This window comes from Danio aesculapii, chromosome 7, assembly GCF_903798145.1.
Source record: "Danio aesculapii chromosome 7, fDanAes4.1, whole genome shotgun sequence".
Lineage (NCBI taxonomy): Eukaryota > Metazoa > Chordata > Actinopteri > Cypriniformes > Danionidae > Danio > Danio aesculapii.
The window spans coordinates 20,490,730-20,510,280 of record NC_079441.1 but is presented as its reverse complement, the minus strand read 5'-3'; the positions used below and the strand labels follow the sequence as shown (position 1 = coordinate 20,510,280).

The 19,551-nt window shown below is 36.5% G+C and overlaps 1 protein-coding gene across 1 annotated transcript in view; it reads left to right on the top strand.

Moving 5' to 3' along the window:
- The first annotated feature begins 637 nt into the window (after positions 1–637).
- Positions 638–19,551, top strand: part of nlgn2a (neuroligin 2a) — a 323,599-nt gene continuing 304,685 nt past the window's right edge. The window contains exon 1 of the mRNA XM_056461239.1: positions 638–1,296. The gene's annotated coding sequence lies outside the window, so the exon portion shown is untranslated. The remainder of the gene's footprint in view (positions 1,297–19,551) is intronic.

The following is a 19,551-nucleotide window of genomic DNA, read 5'->3' as shown; positions in this document are numbered from 1 at the left end:
CCAACCGAGAACCAGCAACCTTCTTGCTGTGAGGCGACAGCGATACCCACTGCACCACCCAATTTAAAACTAATATGATTTTAAAATAAATATGATAAATAAATTTAGATTTTATTCAAATAAATTTTAAATAATAACAAAAAACTTTTTAAAAGTAACCGTTAAAAATGTTATATGGCAAGTGCCATACTTTGGGTTAAAAGGATGCACGTTTCCAGGCTAATAACAAACCGAGAAGTCCATAATAGCTATAAAAAAAGCTCTCCATCATCCAGTTTGGATCTGGTGACGCTGAACAAGAAGAGCTTCTGCCACTTTAAAATGCCGTGACGTCATTCTGATGCAGAACCCAGGATGACCTCGTGCGCGAGGAAGGAGAAAAATCAAACAAATCCTGTCGTATGTGAATATTGTCCTTGTTTTTTGTTTGTTTGTTTTGACAGCACTGCCGTGGCCGTCACTCGCCGGAGTCTTTGAGTCGTGTGTCCGCCAGTGCACGAGCACACAGGAATGCGGTGATGCTGAGAGGCCGGTGTGAAGAACGCGCGCGTTGTCACAGCGACAGCGCAGCTTGGATACAGAGCGTCACTGCAACGTGAACGCGCATTAGAAAGGGAGAGAGAGAGAGAGAGAGAGAGAGCACGACGGGCAATCAAAAACCTCACAGCATCTCTCTCATCGCAAAGGCTCCGGGAATCACGGGAAAACGACAGCGGAGCCGGTGAACACCACGACCGCCTTCAGTAACTGGAATCAGACGTCCGAAATGCCGTTAGATTAAACTCGAGACTCGGCTGGTAAAGTCGGTGCGATAAATCGGCGTTTGTTGCCGGAAATCCGAAATTATATCCCGTCAATATGTTAAAACGGAAAGAGAGTGTTGATTAGACGCACAGAGCTGGGAAACAGGTCGTAGAAGTGAATTCGTGTTTGTTGTTTCATCTTGTCACCATATGCGCTATGATGGGAGAAGCTGGCTGACGATTCCAAACCAGCGTTTTTAACGGACACATTCAACTAGACTTCATTTACACAGACGTTCCGTTGGTCGAGCTACGCGCGCGCACAATTCTTCACTTTTGAGGTTTCGTCTGAATGTGTCTCGTGTTGGGGTGTTGTCGGGAGAAACCGTGAAACATTTGCTGCTGTTCTCGGACAACGGAGAATCTTGTGGTTTATTCCGAGCTCAGGCTGATGGAATTGCGCTGACCAGCGACTTGGAAAACGAGGAAATACCCATAGATCTCCAGTAGCCTACACGTAGACCTCGGATTTCTTCCTGCGGCTCATTGCCAGGTAAAGACATTTCTGTAAAATATATTATAAAACTCACACTGCTCTACACAGACTGTTTTATAATAAGCAGCGCTTTTTGTTGGAAAGTACGTTGAATGTTGATGTTGTAAAGAGAAATATATGTAACCTTGATATATATATCCACTTTTTGCTGTTTAAACTGTGGTGCTGCAACCTGTTCTGAATGCCATTTCCGAAATGCAGAGCGACAGGCGCTTCATCCGCGCGCGTTCCAATTGGGGCACAACGGGCACGCGCTGTCGCGTGCAAGGTTTTGTGTAGCGATATTACTGACCCATTTTAATTTCAATCAGTAAAAACATTTCTTTCTTTCTTTCTATCTATCTATCTAACTATCATCTATCTATCTATCTATCTATCTATCTATCTATCTATCTATCTATCTATCTATCTATCTATCTATCTATCTATCTATCTATCTATCTATCCTCATTTTTGTAACATCCATTAAATGTAGTGTGTCTCAAACTTTGATACATTACTCTGAAAATGATTTGCTACAAATTAAACTAATTCTGAAATCATCAAATGAAACACTTTGAAACTGAATGGATGCAAGTGCAACTAGTACCAACCTCTATGAGTTGTAATACCAATCAAAAATAATAATATATTTTATTCCACCTCCTTCCCATCACCCACCATCAAACATCTTAATTCAGATCAATTCAAAATATTAAGTAAATTTGAAGCAAATGCAAAACTAAAAATGCAATTAAAAAATGTGAAGTTAAATTGTTAAAAGATACGTTAAATAAAAAATATGTTAAATATGTTATAAATAAACATATATATATATATATAAACATTAGTCACTTATTTTGCTATTACTTATTTGGGAGGATATCAATCATGTTTTCATTTCATAATCATGTTTCGGTATTAGAAACAACACTGCCTGCTCTCAGCTGCACATTTATAATATTGTCAACTTATTGCCTCTTTCTTTTTCATAGTTAAAAGTGCTTTTACATCATAAAGCACCACAATTAGATTATGAAGGAATCACTCCCCAGCATCCTTCTCCTGCAACACACACACACACGCTTACACACACAGGAACATAAACCTATCACCGTATATCAAAGACAAGTAATCGCTGGTTCACTGATGTGCCGAACATTTGATTGGAGGAGAGGTCGAAGCAAGAGCAGCAGTTACCACACACACACACACACACACACGCATGGTCTGAAAGAATGGGCCACATTTATATGCTATCCTAGTATGGCCATTGCAAACCTAGTGGATAGCAGAATTGAGAAGAGACAGAAGCGCTCTGTTCTGTGAACAGGGGATTCTGAGCTCTCTCTCTCTCTCTCTTCTCTGCCTCTCTCTCTCTCTGGCCCAAATAGCAGATATGGAGCTCAGTATGTCATTTGGGAGCAGTGTAATGGATGGAAGCAACTCTGTGAGTGTCCTTGTGTTGGACTGATTTGTAACTGTAGATGTTCATTTTTCCACTCGTCGGAATAAAGTAGAGTTTGAGCTGTGTGAGTTTTGGACTATATCTGATGGATCCTAGATAACCACCATGAACAGTTCATTTTAAATACTATTACATTGCAGCTTGCACTCTTTTTGGAATTACCAAAAAGAAGAAATTACCAAAAAGGGTTTTCAAAGTGATGCTGTAGAGCAGTGGTCCTTAACCCTCTTCCTGGATATGTACTTTTATGGAGAGTTTAGTTTAAACCCTGATCAAACACACATGTGTGTAATTATCAACTGCTCCTTCAGATCCTTAGTTGGAAAGGTTATGTTTATTCAGGGTTGGAGCTGAGTTCTGCATGAAGGTAGATCTCCAGGAACAGGACTGAGGACCTCTAAGAACCTTTTAAATGGTTTAGTAGCTGATTTTCCAACGCAGGGGTGTTGAATCCTGTTCCTGGAGATCTACCTTCCTGCAAAGTTCAGCTGAAAGCTTGATCAAACACACCTGTCTTTAATTAGCAAGTCCTCCTTCAGATCCCTCTAATGCTGTGGTCACTAGAGTTGGAGCATGTGAAATTCTGTTGTACGATGCTGCAAAAAGGACCTTTATTGGTCCATATTTCTGTCCAGAGAGGTCATGTTTTGATCTTCGATTGGTCTCAGGTAGTCACGTGATGTGATTTCGCAGGTTAGAGTTCACCAAGCTTGAACTTTGCAATGCAGCGAACTGAGAAACTTGTCACACGAGCTTGCATTTCCGGTCAGACACATTCGCGTGCGTATGAATGGAAGTCCAGTATGGTCCAGTATGATCGCGGCTTTACTTGGTTTAGTTGGGTTTGGTCAGGATTGGAGCTGAACTCTGCAGGAAGGCAGATCTCCAGTAACAGGGTTGAGCACCCCTGGTCTAAAGAATATTATTCCACTCTAAAGAAACATTGGCGGAATGTGACGGTTCCCTGAAGATGAGAAGTTCCATAGATGTTAATAGTTCTTCATGGAATCATCAATGCTAATAGTTAATGTTTATTTATAAGACTGTACAGTGTGGTAGTACACGGATACAAAGAGTTTGCTCCCATTCTGACAAGAAAGTATTAGTAAAGCATTTAGGTTGAGGTTTTAATGAATCTGTGTTATTAATTTATTTATTTTCACAAAAACATTCTTCATTTTGATTAGCAGGAGATATTCTGTTCATCAAGGTGGCATTTATTAAATGTAAAGCAATTGTTAAATTGTTAAACATTTAATAAAATTGTAAATAACTGCTTTCTTATTGCACGTAGTTTCAAATGAAATTATTACTCCAGTCATTATTGCTTTTATTACTATTACCATTAATAATAATAATAATAATATCAATAATAATAATTCATATTAGAGTGATTTCTGAAGGATCATGTGACTCGGAAAACTGGAGTAATGAAGCTGAAAATTCATCTTTAAAATCAATAAATTATTAAATTAAATGAAATACTACTTTTGAACAGTTATTTTATAGTGCAATAACATTTTATAATTGTAAATTTTTTTCTGTATTTTTAATTAAATAAATGCAGCCTTGGTGAGCAGGATAAGCTTATTTTAAAAACGTTTAAAAATCCTACTGACCCCAAACTTTTGACTGGTAGTTTATATAAAAATGTTTTTTTTTGTTTGTTTGTTTGCTTTTTTTGTCAGTTTTACTTATTTTCACTTATTTTAGTCAAATAACATTCATCTAATAAATTGATCTGTTATTAAAAATAACTGTCAAAAAGTACTGATTACATGGTTTTGGAACCAAAATTTACATGAGTAATTCAGGCAATAGTCTGAAAGTAATTCAGAGCAGCACAGTTCTTTTATACTATATTTAGTAAACAACTTAATTTATTTATAGGGCTCATCATAATGCTGGAATAATAGTAGTTCCCCAAACAAGTTAAACGTGCACAAGTCTCTAGAATGTGTGTAGTGGTATACAGTGGCATTCTGTATCTTGACTGAAAGAGTGAAATCATATAGCATATGTGTCTTCAATAGCAGATTTGTGTACAGTGATGCAATATGTGGACGTGTTATTTCAGCTTTTGGCTGTGCTTGTATGTGTGCATGGGTGTGTGTGTGTGTGTGTGTGTGTGTTAGCAGCAGCAGCACCAGCACCAGACAGCATGTCTTGTTTATTCATGCAGAAGCAGCGGATCAATGAGCTCTAATTGATTTCAGTGAACTGATTAAAGACGGGGAGGCAGGAGGCCACATCGTTGGAGGATATATGAGCATGTGTGCATGTGTTTTATGTGTGTGATGCCTTACTGGAGTGAGTGCAGACTCTGTGATCTCACAAGACGGAGAGCCCAAACATATGGGTGTAGATGCGCGCAGAAGTATGTGTGTGTGTTTGCTGGTCTCGTACCCTGCAACAGATGGGCTGAACTGAGCCAGATAGGGAGTTGGACACCAGGCTCTCGAATCTCCATGTGTTCATCTGATAGTTACTGATTTCTCTGTAGTCTAATACTAAGACCGCATACGCCATATTTACCTCACCGTTTGCTCACTTTGCCCGGAATCTGTTCATTCAGAGCAGCTCACTGGATTCGTTTATGCTTGGATGAGGCTACGTGTATGTGTGTGTGTGTGTGTGTGTGTGTGTGTGTGTGTGTTGTATTGTCACGGATGAATTAAGCTGGGGGATAAAAGGTAGGGCTGTCAAAAGGTCAGATTTGATGGTTTCTCCTGGTTCATGTCATTTCTATCTGCTTTTGTTGTGTGTGTGTGTGAAGCTTACATCTGCAGAACCTATCCAGGTGTTTAGCGGTCTTGGATCAGAGCTGTGTGATGTTCTGATGTAAGGTATAGAGATTGAAGGGGAAGGAGAGCGAGATAAAAGCAGGATTCTCTCACAAACGCACACACACATACACACACATACAGGATTTTCTCTGGTCATGCATCTCAGAGCTTTAAGTCAGTGCTGGCCATCATGTCAGCACTCGGCAGCCATTTTAATGAGATTTATGTCCTCGCTAGGGTGTGATGGTCCACCTGTCTCTCCAGGTTTGTGTTTTTTACCTCGCTCCCTCTTCGATAGATTGTTCTATTCTTTTTGTTCACCGCATCTCACTTATCTTTTCTCATGGGCTGTCGTTTTGAGGTTAGATGAAGGTCAAATGCTTTGAAGAATCACATTCACACATGTGGCTGCGGTGGTTTGTGAAGTATACTCAAAAGCTGGAATTATAAAACAGACCAGTGAAGAGGGCCAAGCGGATTAAAGACGTGAATGAAACCATTGGGTACATGTATGGAATAAAATCACTGTCATTAATATTTCATGCGTAAATAAAATTCACGCATCCGTAATTATAAAATTGTAAAGGAAAACGGAGCGTACTCGTAATTTTACGAGGGTACAATTCCCAAATCTGCGATTAGAACAGACACATATACAACATTTTGTTTTTCTGTTTGTTTATGACTGATAAATTTACGATGGGTGTACTTTACACACACGAATTACAGTTTCACCACGGACATGAAGTCCTGATTACGAGTACGAATCAAACAGCGAGACTTCACTGTCAAAATTACCTCACCGTTTCCACAGGCATTAATAAACAAGCGAGAGTCATCGATCACAACGGCGCGCCTGCTGGACGTTCGAGCTTACACACACCGTCTCAGATAAGATTTCTGTTATTCCCTCTTTGAGAAATGTCCGTCATGAGCTGTAATAACGGTTGAGACCTAATGAGGTCCTATATCGCTGTGTTTCTTGGAAATTTTACAGAATCAAAATGAAGAACAGGCCGAGAATAGAGAGCTAACATAATGTCAGTTAACTTTACAGGCAGCGAGCGCAGAGTCTCTCAGTGAATCCCTGAACTATAACATGACATATGTTGATTAAGTCACCTATTTTAACTGTTTAAATAACTCTCAAATACTCTAAGATCACCAGAGAACACAAATTAAATTAGACAGATTTATCCAGTATAGGTAGATAAAACAAAGAACAGTTTTACTCTTATCAATTAATTAACTTTAAATAAACCAGAATAAGCAAAATATAATGTGGTAATTAAACAATCACCAATATAGAACAAACACACATGGAAAGAGAGAAACACACCGAATAGTATACGGCTAAATGGTAATATAAATGTTTATGGTAATAGTTTATTAATTATAGTATAGTACAATATAATGTAACTAATAGTTTAATCAAGTAATATAACAAACAGATAATAACAAATAACATAACAAACATTTATATCAATAGTTACTAATACCTTACTTTGTACAAATTTAAAGATAATATATATATATATATATATATATATATATATATATATATATATATATATATATATATATATATATATATATATATATATATATCTGATCTTGTCACCTCCTCTCCATACATCAATGAGGAGCTTAATTATTCAGCTTTCAGATGACATACAGGTCTGTTTCAGATGATTGCCCCTCATGTCTGGTTTTGTGGTCCGGGGTCACATATTTAACATTTATTTATTTTGATTCATAGTCTCATAAATGTTTAACGTTACAAATTTCTGGTGAGCACAAACCCTCAAATATTTAAACTGCCTTTTGCTGATATCTTCATTACATAATAGATCAATATTCGATCTGGCTTTAAAAAAGGTGACTTAATCAACAGATGTCCTGTTATAGTTGAACACCGTTCAGTGATTCACTGAGAGACTCTGCGCTCGCTGCCTGTAACGTTAACTGACATTATGTTAGCTCTCTATCCTCGGCCCGTTCTTAATTTTGATTCTGTAAAATGTCCAAGAAACACAGCGAAAATGGACCTCATTAAGTCTCAACCTTTATTACAGCTCATGACGGACATTTCTCAAAGAGGGAATAACAGAAATCTTATCTGAGACGGTGTGTGTAAGCTCGAACGTCCAGCAGGCGCTGATCGATGACTCTCGCTTGTTTATTAATGCCTGTGACAGCGGTGACGTAATTTTGACAGTGAAGTCTCGCTGTTTGATTCGTACTCGTAATCAGGACTTCATGTCCGTGGTGAAACTGTAATTCGTGTGTGTAAAGTACACCCATCGTAAATTTATCAGTCATAAACAAACAGAAAAACAAAATGTCGTATCTGTGTCTGTTCTAATCGCAGATTTGGGAATTGTAGCCTTGTAAAATTACGAGTACGCTCCGTTTTCCTTCACGATTTTTTCATTACGGATGCGTGAATTTTATTTACGCACGAAATATTAATGACAGTGATTTTATTCCATAACATGCTTAGACTTAAACACATTCACATTCACATCCCTCAGTGTGTAAGGAGACTGTTGGCATGTAAGACTTTGAGGAGAAGTGCAGCTCTGCAAAAATCATACATTTCTGAACAGGTTACTTGTGCTTCCAGATAGACATGGGATGATAACTGGTTTCAAGGTTTACCGTGGTGGTTTGGAAAAGTCTAGGTTTTAAATTTTCTGTTATACCGTTCCTGTTGGTGTAGGTTTTCCTCCGGGTGCTCTGGTTGCCCCACAGTGCAAAGACATGCGTTATAGGTGAAAAGAATAAACTAAATTGGCAATAGTGTGTGTGTGTGTGTAAATAAGTGTGTATGGGTGTTTCCCAGTACTGGGTTGAAGCTGGAAGGGCATCCACTGTGTAAAACATATGCTGGATAAGTTGGCGGTTCATTCTGCTGTGGCGACCCCTGATAAGTAAGGGACTAAGCCGAAGGAAAAAAATTTATGAATATCTCAGCTAAAAATACTTCACACACATACTTAAATTCAATACTTAAAAGTCACCTTCCAGAATTCAAATTTTTAAAGATGTAAAATATTCAAATATTAAGAGATGTATAATATTCAAATATTAAAAGATGTATAATATATATATATATATATATATATATATATATATATATATATATATATATATATATATATATATATATGTATATGTATATATATATATATGTATGTATGTATGTATATATATGTATGTATGTATGTATATATATATATATATATATATATATGTATGTATGTATGTATGTATGTATGTATATATATATATATATATATATATATATATGTATGTATATATATATATATATATATGTATGTATATATATATATATATATATATATATATATATATATATATATATATATATATATGTATATATATGTATGTATATATATGTATGTATATATATGTATGTATATATGTATGTATATATATGTATGTATATATATGTATGTATATATGTATGTATATATATGTATGTATATATATATATATATATGTTTTTTTACCCAGACGATTAAAAATAAAAAATATATATACACACTCATTCTTGGCATTGACGGTTCTTTAAAGATCTTTCCACTCCAAAAATATTTCTTATAAGGGAAGAAAGTTTCTTTAAGAAAGGTATATTTGTTGTCAAATTAAGCAGAAATTACACATATTTTGCTAAAACAATCTGGAACTTTTCAAATGATTATTGACCACTGTACTTTACATAAAACATTTCTAAATATATTAAAAGCATATTAGGAAAATAAAAATAAACCAAATACTGTACAGCATATGGAAAAAAGGTTCAGCAAACCATTTCCCAAATACTATTTGCACAAATTTTGTCTCTCACTGTTTAATAATAAACAATTAGTTTGAAATAATAATTTCATATTTAATTTCATAAAAAGTTTTTTAGCCAAGTGTAATCAACTTAATACAATGATTAATCTCTATTGAAAAGAAAGCAACAACACTGATGTTTAGCTGGCAATATGACTACAGAAAGAATATTGAAAAAAGTAATATATAAAAATGTGCAAACGTATATATGAAAGTGTTGCAGGAAACACCAGGCTTTCTCAAACACCCCTCGCTCCACTTCATATTCCAGAAAGTCAAATTGCTTACTTTTATCTGTCTCTACAAAAAAAAATAAAAAATTCTAACATAAAAAAATAATTACACACAACTCTTTTAACCCAACACTTATTATGGCAGATTTGTCAGCTCCCCGAGTGTGTTTGACGGGAAGGATAAGCCCACAGTACAAACAGCCGGAGCAGATCCCAGATTTCTAGGGCTTGACACTGTGAAATTCATTCAGTGTTAATAAGAACAGTCTAAATATATAAAAACTCCGATGGGGATGATGTTAGGTAACTATTTTCTTGTTTATGTTTAGAAATCTGTTTAAAATGCAGCGCTCAATTCATCATCCGGTGTTTGTTAATTCCACCCATCCATCTAAAGGAAAATCATTGCAGGCCCAACACCCAGGTGTCGCTGAAGTATTGATAGAGATATGTCTGGATGACATCGATCCACATTGATATTCTGTTTAGTCACCACCAGGCATCACATGCCCAGCGCAGCAAGGTCACTTCACGTCTATGGCCTGATTTCCTCTTCCTGCTGTTGAGGGGATTTGAGTAAATCCGCATTGCACGATGACGCTCAGCTAGATTAGTATATTTATTATGTAAGACACGCGCATTCACACACACAGACACTTGCACTTATATCTGTAATCATATTCCGTCAAATTTTAGGGATATAAATAGAAGCGTTTGTTGCTAGTCTATCCTCCAACGCTATTCCAGCAATGTATTCACCATCAGAGTAGCAGGTTGAAATACACTGAGTGGGCTATTACACCATTTTCATCCTGTTCTGCTCACACACTTGCTCACACACGCACACAATATGAATATTAAGCCAAATGGCTGCTCTTATAGCAAGTGGCTACTCCTGGTAACACTGAATTCTGGGAAATAGATATATGTTGCATATTGATGTTAATCTGGTCAGCATGAGGGTCTCCATGATCTCAAGATCCAGCCATTCAATCAGTACAACAACCTGTTTCTATGACTTCCCTGTCCGATTGTGTTATTTGTTGAGATAGTTATGTGTGTTTTACTGTCTGCTGTGAATGCCTGGGTCTGTCTGTGCCCTTGTCTGAATGTTAATGTATAATGGGCGTTAGACAGTGCAGTAAGTGCCACCATCATAACGGCCAGTAATATGACAACCGATTGTCACAGACAGGTTGCCGGAGACCATAATGAAGCACTGAACATTCTGTCTCTTATTTTCTTTTGCCTTCACCTCTGCTTTTCTGTCTCTCTCTTCTAAAGTCAATATGAAATGGATATGTGTGCCAAAAAGTCAACATGAAAAGGAGTTTTTTAAAGTATTTTGAATGATTGTACTTGGAAGTATTATGTGTTCATGTCTGCACAGTATCACTAAAGCATTTATTTGTATCAGGTCCGGTAATTTTTCTAGGAATTTCCAAAAAAGCGGGGAAAGAGAGATAGAAATAATGCAAATTAAAAGTAAATAAAATGTATTTCTAAATGTTATTTTCAATTCGAAAAGAAACCAAACATCTTGATATTTAAAATTGAAATTTGTATACATATTTTAAAAAGGAATGAAAAGTAAAAACAAATATATATATATATATATATATATATATATATATATATATATATATATATATATATATATATATATATATATATATATATATATATATATATATATATATATATATATTCTTTTTACTGAAATCAAGAATTCAATGAAATTCATGGTTATAAATAAACAAATCTCAGCTTGTCTTCTCAATATGTTTATGCAGATATTAGAATGCAGTAATCACTAGCTATGTTTACATCCAAAAATCAGAGTTAAATTTATTCGCAAAATATCGCATAAAAAACATGCGAATAAAGCAGTGTTTCCATCTAACGAGTCAAAGAGAACAAATAGTCACTTTCTGATTAACTGACACCAAATATCAACAGGAAAAACGGAATTTGCTGCATTAGGAGAAGCTGTTTGAATCTTTTCCTTATGTGATAAATGATATGCGCTTCAGAAGATGATGCTGACACGCAATGAACACGTAGTGGTTTTTGAAGGCGTGAGACATGGAGCACAGGTGCTTTTGACCATTCTGGAGGTAATTAATAATATAATAACACTAATACTGAAATGGTTACAGCGTCTTAGAATAAACAAAACAACATTTCAGATGTTTTACAATGTGCTCAGTCTGCATATGCGTTTTTATCATCACATGATCTCTTATAACAAAATCACATGACCTTTTTAAATTTTGAATTTCATCGTAGTTTATTCCCATCTTTTCTTATCAAATAAAAAGTTTATCTTGCTAGTTATGTGCATATGCTTTCTATGCTTATTTTTAAAAATTTATGCGCATCTTGGTGTTTCCATCAACTGATTTTTTAATGCGCATTTTGGGTATAAAGGTGGAAAAATAAGTGGAAAAGTAGATGGATGGAAACGTAGCTACTGTAAATAATTAATAAATGATTTAAATTTACATTAAATAAAATCATATAATAATAATACAAATATATATTTAAAAAGTAATTAATTATTAAAATTGAATAAACTAAATTTTTTTGCTCATATTTTGCAATTCTATATGACACTATTCTTCATATAGCTTTTTGCCACGTTATATCGTAAAGATATCCTGATATCGTTGCCTTTAGTGATTTTCTGAAGATAAATAACAAAAAATAACGCAACTGGAATAACTACAGCAGTCACCGTCATCGATCTCATATAAAGTAAGAGATTGCAATGACATATGATGACAAGTGCAGGTGCTGTAGTGGTGTCCCTTTTCTTAGGGGTAAATTTGAAGCCCTTCACACTCTGTTTCAAGGGCCAATGGAATGGGTCGGGTAAAAAAAATAGAATTGGGATTGGACCTTAATATCTTCCATGGTGCTTTAACAGAGTTGACGATACCCAACTTGATGTTGACATGAAAAGTCATGTACGAATACCGTTCCATTATTTTATCTCCCCACCCCCCTCTTTTCCTTTGTGTCTAGAGGCATTTCCATGCTGAGGACATGACTGCATGTCTCTGGCTGGTTGGTTATGTAGGTTAAGGAGGGTGACAGTGCTGCACTTTGGGAGTATGATGTGATGGCTAGAGCCTCTCTCTCTGTCTCTATAGTCTCTCTCCCTCACTCTCTGGCTTGCTTTTTTTATTCTTCAGAGCCCTGCTGGTCCAAATACTCCTCTGCAGTGCAGGGTTGGCCACTTGACCTATGTCAATATTAGAGCACAGCGGCTGGTCCTAGATCAGTGCAGCAGGTGTATTGGTTGAACCACAAGTGAAAGAAGAGCGGATGGAGAAAGGAGCAGCTAATCAAGGATCTGCACTCACTCCCTGATGCACTATGTACTCTTTCTGAAAGTACGCTTTTAACCCCCCTATCTTTTTCGCTCCAGTGCTGTTCTAGTGCTATAGTGCTGGTATATAGTTCTAGTTATAGACTGTGGTACAGTATGTCTTTTTAGAAGTGAAGTCTTGGCGCGTCTTCTTTGAACCTAACATGAAAAAATAAACAAAACTTACTTCATTCATTCATTTTCTTTTCAGCTTAGTCCCTTTATTAATCCGGGGTCGCCACAGCGGAATGAACCGCCAACTTATCCAGAACATGTTTTTACGCAGCAGATGCGCTTGCAGCCACAACCCATCTCTGGGAAACATCCATACACACTCACTCACACTCATACACTACGGACAATTTAGCCTACCCAATTCACCTGTACCACATATCTTTGGACTGTGGGGAAAACCGGAGCACCCGGGGGAAACCCACGCGAATGCAGGGAGAACATGCAAACTCCACAAAGAAATGCCAACTGACCCAGCCGAGGCTCGAACCAGTGACCTTCTTGCTGTGAGGTGACACCACTACCTACTGCGCCACTGCGTCACACAAAACGTATTTTTTTTCCAGAATTTAAATTGAAAATTAAATGGGTTTGAGTGCCAAAAAGTCAACATGAAAATGATTTTGCTTTAAGTAATTAAAATTATTGGATGTCAATAACTGTCAACATGTCAATAACTTATTCCGCGGGACGCTGGCATGAATAGGCAGATTGATCTGTGTCGTTATAATGGCGTTGACAAACTTGGTTGGTAAAAAAGGTGCACAACCAGCAGCAACCAACCAATAGTATCTGAGTTTTCGCTAAAATTACTAAGTACAAGTATGAAAGTGCAAGATTGAAGCAGTGTACTAATGCTGTGACACGATGCCTGATAGATTCAAAAGACTGAAGAGTCGTTAGATAGAGACAAGATTAATTAAATATCACGTTAACAACTATAGTGAGACCCGATCCAATGGTACATCCTTGATAAACTGTCTGACGTGCACTGCTCTCTGGGGTTTGTGCTCAAAGCACCTGCTGACTGCCTGGAGCTCAAACGATCCCGATGCATTGTGATGTCTAACAGTCTAACATCATCTATCGACCCAACCCTAATAAAAATGATTAAAAGCAAACATGCAAAAGTATTACATAAACAAATAAAAACATATGCACACTATCCATCAATCTTCAACAGTCTGATTGATACTGGGATAAAAGAGTTCTTACAGTAAGGTAAGAGATCATAACATGGGAAGAGTACATGAGATGGATAGTTCAGAATTCTTTTTGCTTCATTCAGGGTTCATTGCTCGTAGAGTGTTTGGATACTGTTAAAGGTTTCTGATCTTATTAGTCTCATAGCAATTCTGATAATAGGGTGGCACGGTGGTAACACAATTGCCTCGCAGCAAGAAGGTTGCTGGTTTGAACCTCGGCTGGGTCAGTTGGCATTTCTGTGTGGAGTTTGCATGTTGTCCCCGTGTTTGCGTGGGTTTCCTACGAGTGCCAAAAGTCCAAAGATATGCAGTATAGGTTGAATTGAATAAGCTAAATTGGCAGTTGTGTATTTGTGTAAATGCAAGAGTGTGTGGGTGTTTCCCAGTGTTGGGTTGCAGCTGGAAGGGCATCCGCTGTGTAAAACATATCCTGGATAAGTTGGCGGTTCATTCCGCTGTGGCTACCCCTGATTAATAAAGGGACGAAGCCAAAAAGAAAATTTATATTAAAAAAAAATTATTTCAGATTTACAGAAAGATTACCAATACCATGTAGATAGACCATACCTGATGACACTCAAATACAGCCTGATAAAATAAGTACATAATTTTCTTGTCAACATCATAGAACCAATAACCTTCGTAAACAATAAAGTCTTTGGTGGGGATTCTTTTTCATAAATTCAATTGACGCGATTGTCCCATGAAAGAGACCTATCTATGTAAATTCCCAAATACTTGTATGACTGTACCTGAGTGATTTCCTGATTATGTACAAACACTGGTAAATGCTCGACAACACCCTTGGGATCAAAGATTATTTCTCTTGTTTTTTCAGTATGTACTTTTAAAAAGTTTTCATCACACCACTCAACAAATGGATCAATTTCTGAAAAATAAGCAGAAACAGGATCTTGTTTTTTCAGCAAACTTAAAATTACCATATCATTTAAGAATGAGTATTTAAGAATGAAGTTCTGTGAGTGCCTTCTTGAGCACTCATTAGTATATAACATAAGCAAAAGTGATGAGCTCACACAACCCTGAGGGACACCAGAACTACTGTATTTAACTTGGGACAAACTGTTATTTACTTTGCCTGAGTTGTGTTATTAAAAATATTCAAATTAATATTTTAAACAGTGAATAAAGTAGTAATTTTCTATATTTTAGGGTGAAATAGTACTTGTACAGTATATGATAATGATAGGATAGAAGGATTACTGGTGTTTGTTTTCTTTTTTTGTTCATTCTTGTTATTGTCACAATCAGCAGTGAAAAAAAAATCCACTCTGAGCCAAGACTGAGCAAAAGCGACCAAGGGAAGGATTCAGGGAGAAAATAGGAGGGAGGGAATTAGGTGAGCTCAAGTCTCAAGAAAAAAATGCATGACATGGTTTTCTTGGCCGATTCAGCTTGTTGAGTTGTTCGTCTCTTCCTCCTTTTTTAAGCGCTGGGCGTTGTGTTTGGTGCGCTGCCATTTTTCATGTGAAACAGTGGCTTTTTCAAGATTCATTAATCAGAAGGCTCTTTCTTTCCCTCAAGGCCGAATCAATCGTTCAGTAAAAGAACAGAAAGCGAAAAAAGATGGGCGGATAGGGTGAGCGCTCATATGGATGAGTTGGCATCATGAGAAAGCTTTCCATAGTCACTTCACTTGCTAGAGTTCAGTTATAAGTACAGTGTGTTAATGGCAATGTCAATAGTTACAGATTTCAGTTAATATTAAAGCAGTCATTTGTCTGAGTAGTGCTCTCGGTTTTTGTGTATTGGCTTTTGATACACAATGCTGAATGTTTTCTAATCACAGGCCTACTTTTCTTTCCATTTCAACATATTTTTTTTCCAATTTCAGACAAATCGTGAGTGGCACTCAAGAGTGTTAACAGTGCACTTCTGTGTTATATTGCTAGCTTAAGGAGTAGGCTGTTTTGGACATCATCAAAATCCCATTATCAAAATGCTTTATTTTATATGGGAGTGCTAAGATATGTGCACAATGCAATGCACCACAGATGCAATGCAACCTTTACATGTGCAGACTGATTTTTCCTACCATGCATATACAGTGTTTGCACTGTATAGCAGCTATTGTTGAAGAGCAGCAAAAATATTATTTAAATACTATTATTATTTTTTTAGATATACTATTAATCTGATATCAAAACAGCATTCACAACCTTTTTAAATAGGTCTAATTATATGCAAATTATAATACAAAGTAAAACTACGATATATAAACTTGCACCTAGTAAGTGTCTTTCTCTGTTTTTAACCAACGCGGTCTCATTGGAAATATGTGCTTGAGCCTACATTTTCGTTAATGCACAAAAACGAACTTAACATACGTAAAATGAGTGCTATGAGGTGGTATGACGCCAACAACTTTTGGTTCTTTTCACACATAATTATACTTACAGGAGCATATTATCAACAAATAAAGGATTATTATGTCTAGTTCTTAGCACAAGACCAACAATATCACAAAACGTCTTAACGGTAATCAAATAAGCCTCACCTATCAATCTAAATTGACAACTTTTCCAGTGTGGTCAGTTTGCTCGTCTAGCTCACTTTGTAAAGTGTTGTACTTGTGATGCGGAGCTCTCAGGTTTGAGTTTAGACGTTGGTCATAGAATACAAAATGACCCATTATGCTTTGCGTGTATGCATAAACAGGATGCTTTGAACTTCCGGTCGGCAGCTTGATAACCAACCCAAACAAACCAAAATGTTTGACAATTTGTTTGGCATTTTGAAATGACAGAAAAAACATGGTAAATACTACACAATACTAACTAAATGAAACATAAACGACTCACGGTTAAGATGCAAATCAGCTTGCATAGTGTCCAGTAATGTACTTTTATTGGTATTATTTAAGATGGCTTTTAATACTTAATTGTATCTGCATTATTGTTGTGTAGATTTTTTCTATTATTTTTCTAGTTGTTTTATGACTCTTGTTTTATTGAATGGTGTCCTTGAGTTGCCAGAAAGGCGCCTTTAAATAAAATTTATTATTATTATTATTATTATTATTTTTATTATTATTATTATTATTATTATTATTATTATTATTATTATTATTAGTTTTTGGAAATTGGCTTACATTCCTGTTACGTTTCATGCCAGGAATATGTATATGTATTGTGTGTGTGTGTGTGCGTGCCTGTGCGTCTGTGTCTGTGTGTGCATCGAAAAGCCTGCTGAGCACAGTATAACAGCTGACAGGTCGGCCATACTGACGCTATATTTCAATATCTTATCCGACGACAGACACTAAATTAGGAGAACGTTTTTTTTTTTCTCTGGCGCATGAACCGTATCTGACAGAAGTATATCGACTTTAACACACATCTTTCAAAATAAAGTTGTTAATAAATAATAAAGATGAATAAAGAATCATAAAAAAACTCTGCAAGTCACTCAAAATGTTACTTTTAGATCGATATTTCCAGGTGAGAATAGCTGTAAACGGAAGTTCGCAAGACGCTACTCACAAAGCTACTCCTCCATGCAGCAACGAAGAAAAAGGACTATAGTGAGTCACAGTCCGATAAAAGATATAAAAGCAATTCAAAATCAAGGTACAGTAAAAGTAAGTGGCTGTGATATGACTTAACTTGGTATGCTAATGCTAATATGTCAGATCGCAAACATTTTGAAAAGCACTCTTGTGGATTTGTCATTTGAAAGGTGCAACAAAATGTACCCAGAGCAATGTATTTTACATTTTGCAAAAATGTAGGCTGATGCAGTGTTTCATCTAGGATTTTTCCAACTGTGGCGGCAGACATTTTACACATATCTACCAACTACCTATGGCATTATTTCCATGACAAATGTCATGAGCGCAGTATAACAAGTCAAGATCGCATTTGTGTAATACGAGCCTGCAAATCTCTTGGCTTGCGCGCCAATTTCCTCTGTTCGTGCACAAAACATCTTGTACGCCCTCAAATTTATGCCGCTCAAGTCCAGATTTTCTTGTGCACTTTCAAATAAACGCTGCTGAAGTGCGATTTAGTGCGTTTATGCAACAAGTATGTCTCCAATATTTATTAGATTTGCTAGGAATATTTATGAATGTCTCCAATAGACCTACAGAGTGGCATTAACGTGTCCTTAAGTAAAATGAAACAGCTATAAACTCTAACAAGATAAAGTCATTGTATGCAGAGCCTAAGACCTTTATCTATAATGTATAATTAAAGAAACTGTGTTCATCTTAACTGAAAGCTACGTCGTGTTTGCTAGTCTCACGCATCGCGCACCTGTCAGTCAGTCAGGTGGCATGTCACCGTAAAGCAAGGGTCACCAAACTTGTTCCTGGAGGGCCAGTCTCATGCAGATTTTAGCTCCAACCCTTATCAAACACACCTGAATGAGCTAATCAAGGTTTTACTAGGTATACTTGAAACGCCCAGGCAAGTTGGAGCTAAACCCTGCAGGGACACCGGCCCTCCAGGAGTGAGATTGGAGATCCCTGCCGTAAAGGGTTAAACAAATAACGCACAGCACTACTACGATTACAGAAAAGTTCACGCTGTTATAATTCACTTACCTTTTAATACGTTTTGTTGCGATTTATAACCCTCTATTTAAAAAAACAGCAACAACTGAATGTTTTGAATGAGAAGCTGTAATGTAGCCATGGCAGGATGAATTTTGGTGTGGCGCCCCACCATGGAAGAAGGAATGTAGCGGAAACCATGTGATGCACATGGGTTGTTTTTAACCTGTGTCATTAAATACAAACAATTGAAATGTGTAAATGTCACTATAACGGAATGAATCATGGTAAAGACTTGACCACAAAAGATCCATTAGTTGTGTTTCCCTGAAAACAAGGCCACATTTGAAGGCTTTTGTCACACTGTGACATTGCAGTTAGCCTTCGAGATGCACTAAAGCAGTGTTTCCCAACCCTGTTCCTGGAGGCACACCAACAGTACACATTTTCAACCTCTCCCTAATCAAACACACCTGAATCAACTCAACATTGGAAGACTCCAAAACCTGAAATGAATGGTTCAGATAAGGGAGACATCCAAAATACGTACTGTTGGTTTGCCTCAAGGAACAGGGTTGGGAAACACTGCACTAAAGTATGTGTAAAAAAACCAAGTATACTTTGACCTTGGGATTTCTATGAAATTCTCCCCTTACTTTAATATACATGGAATGTTGTGTATTTTTGTATTTACAACCATGCTATTGTAAGAGTCTAACTTATCATATGCGTTTGTTTATATGGCTAAATATGTCTTTTTTCCAAAGAATGTCCATACTGACTCCAAAGGCAGATACTGACAAGATCAGGGCCTGG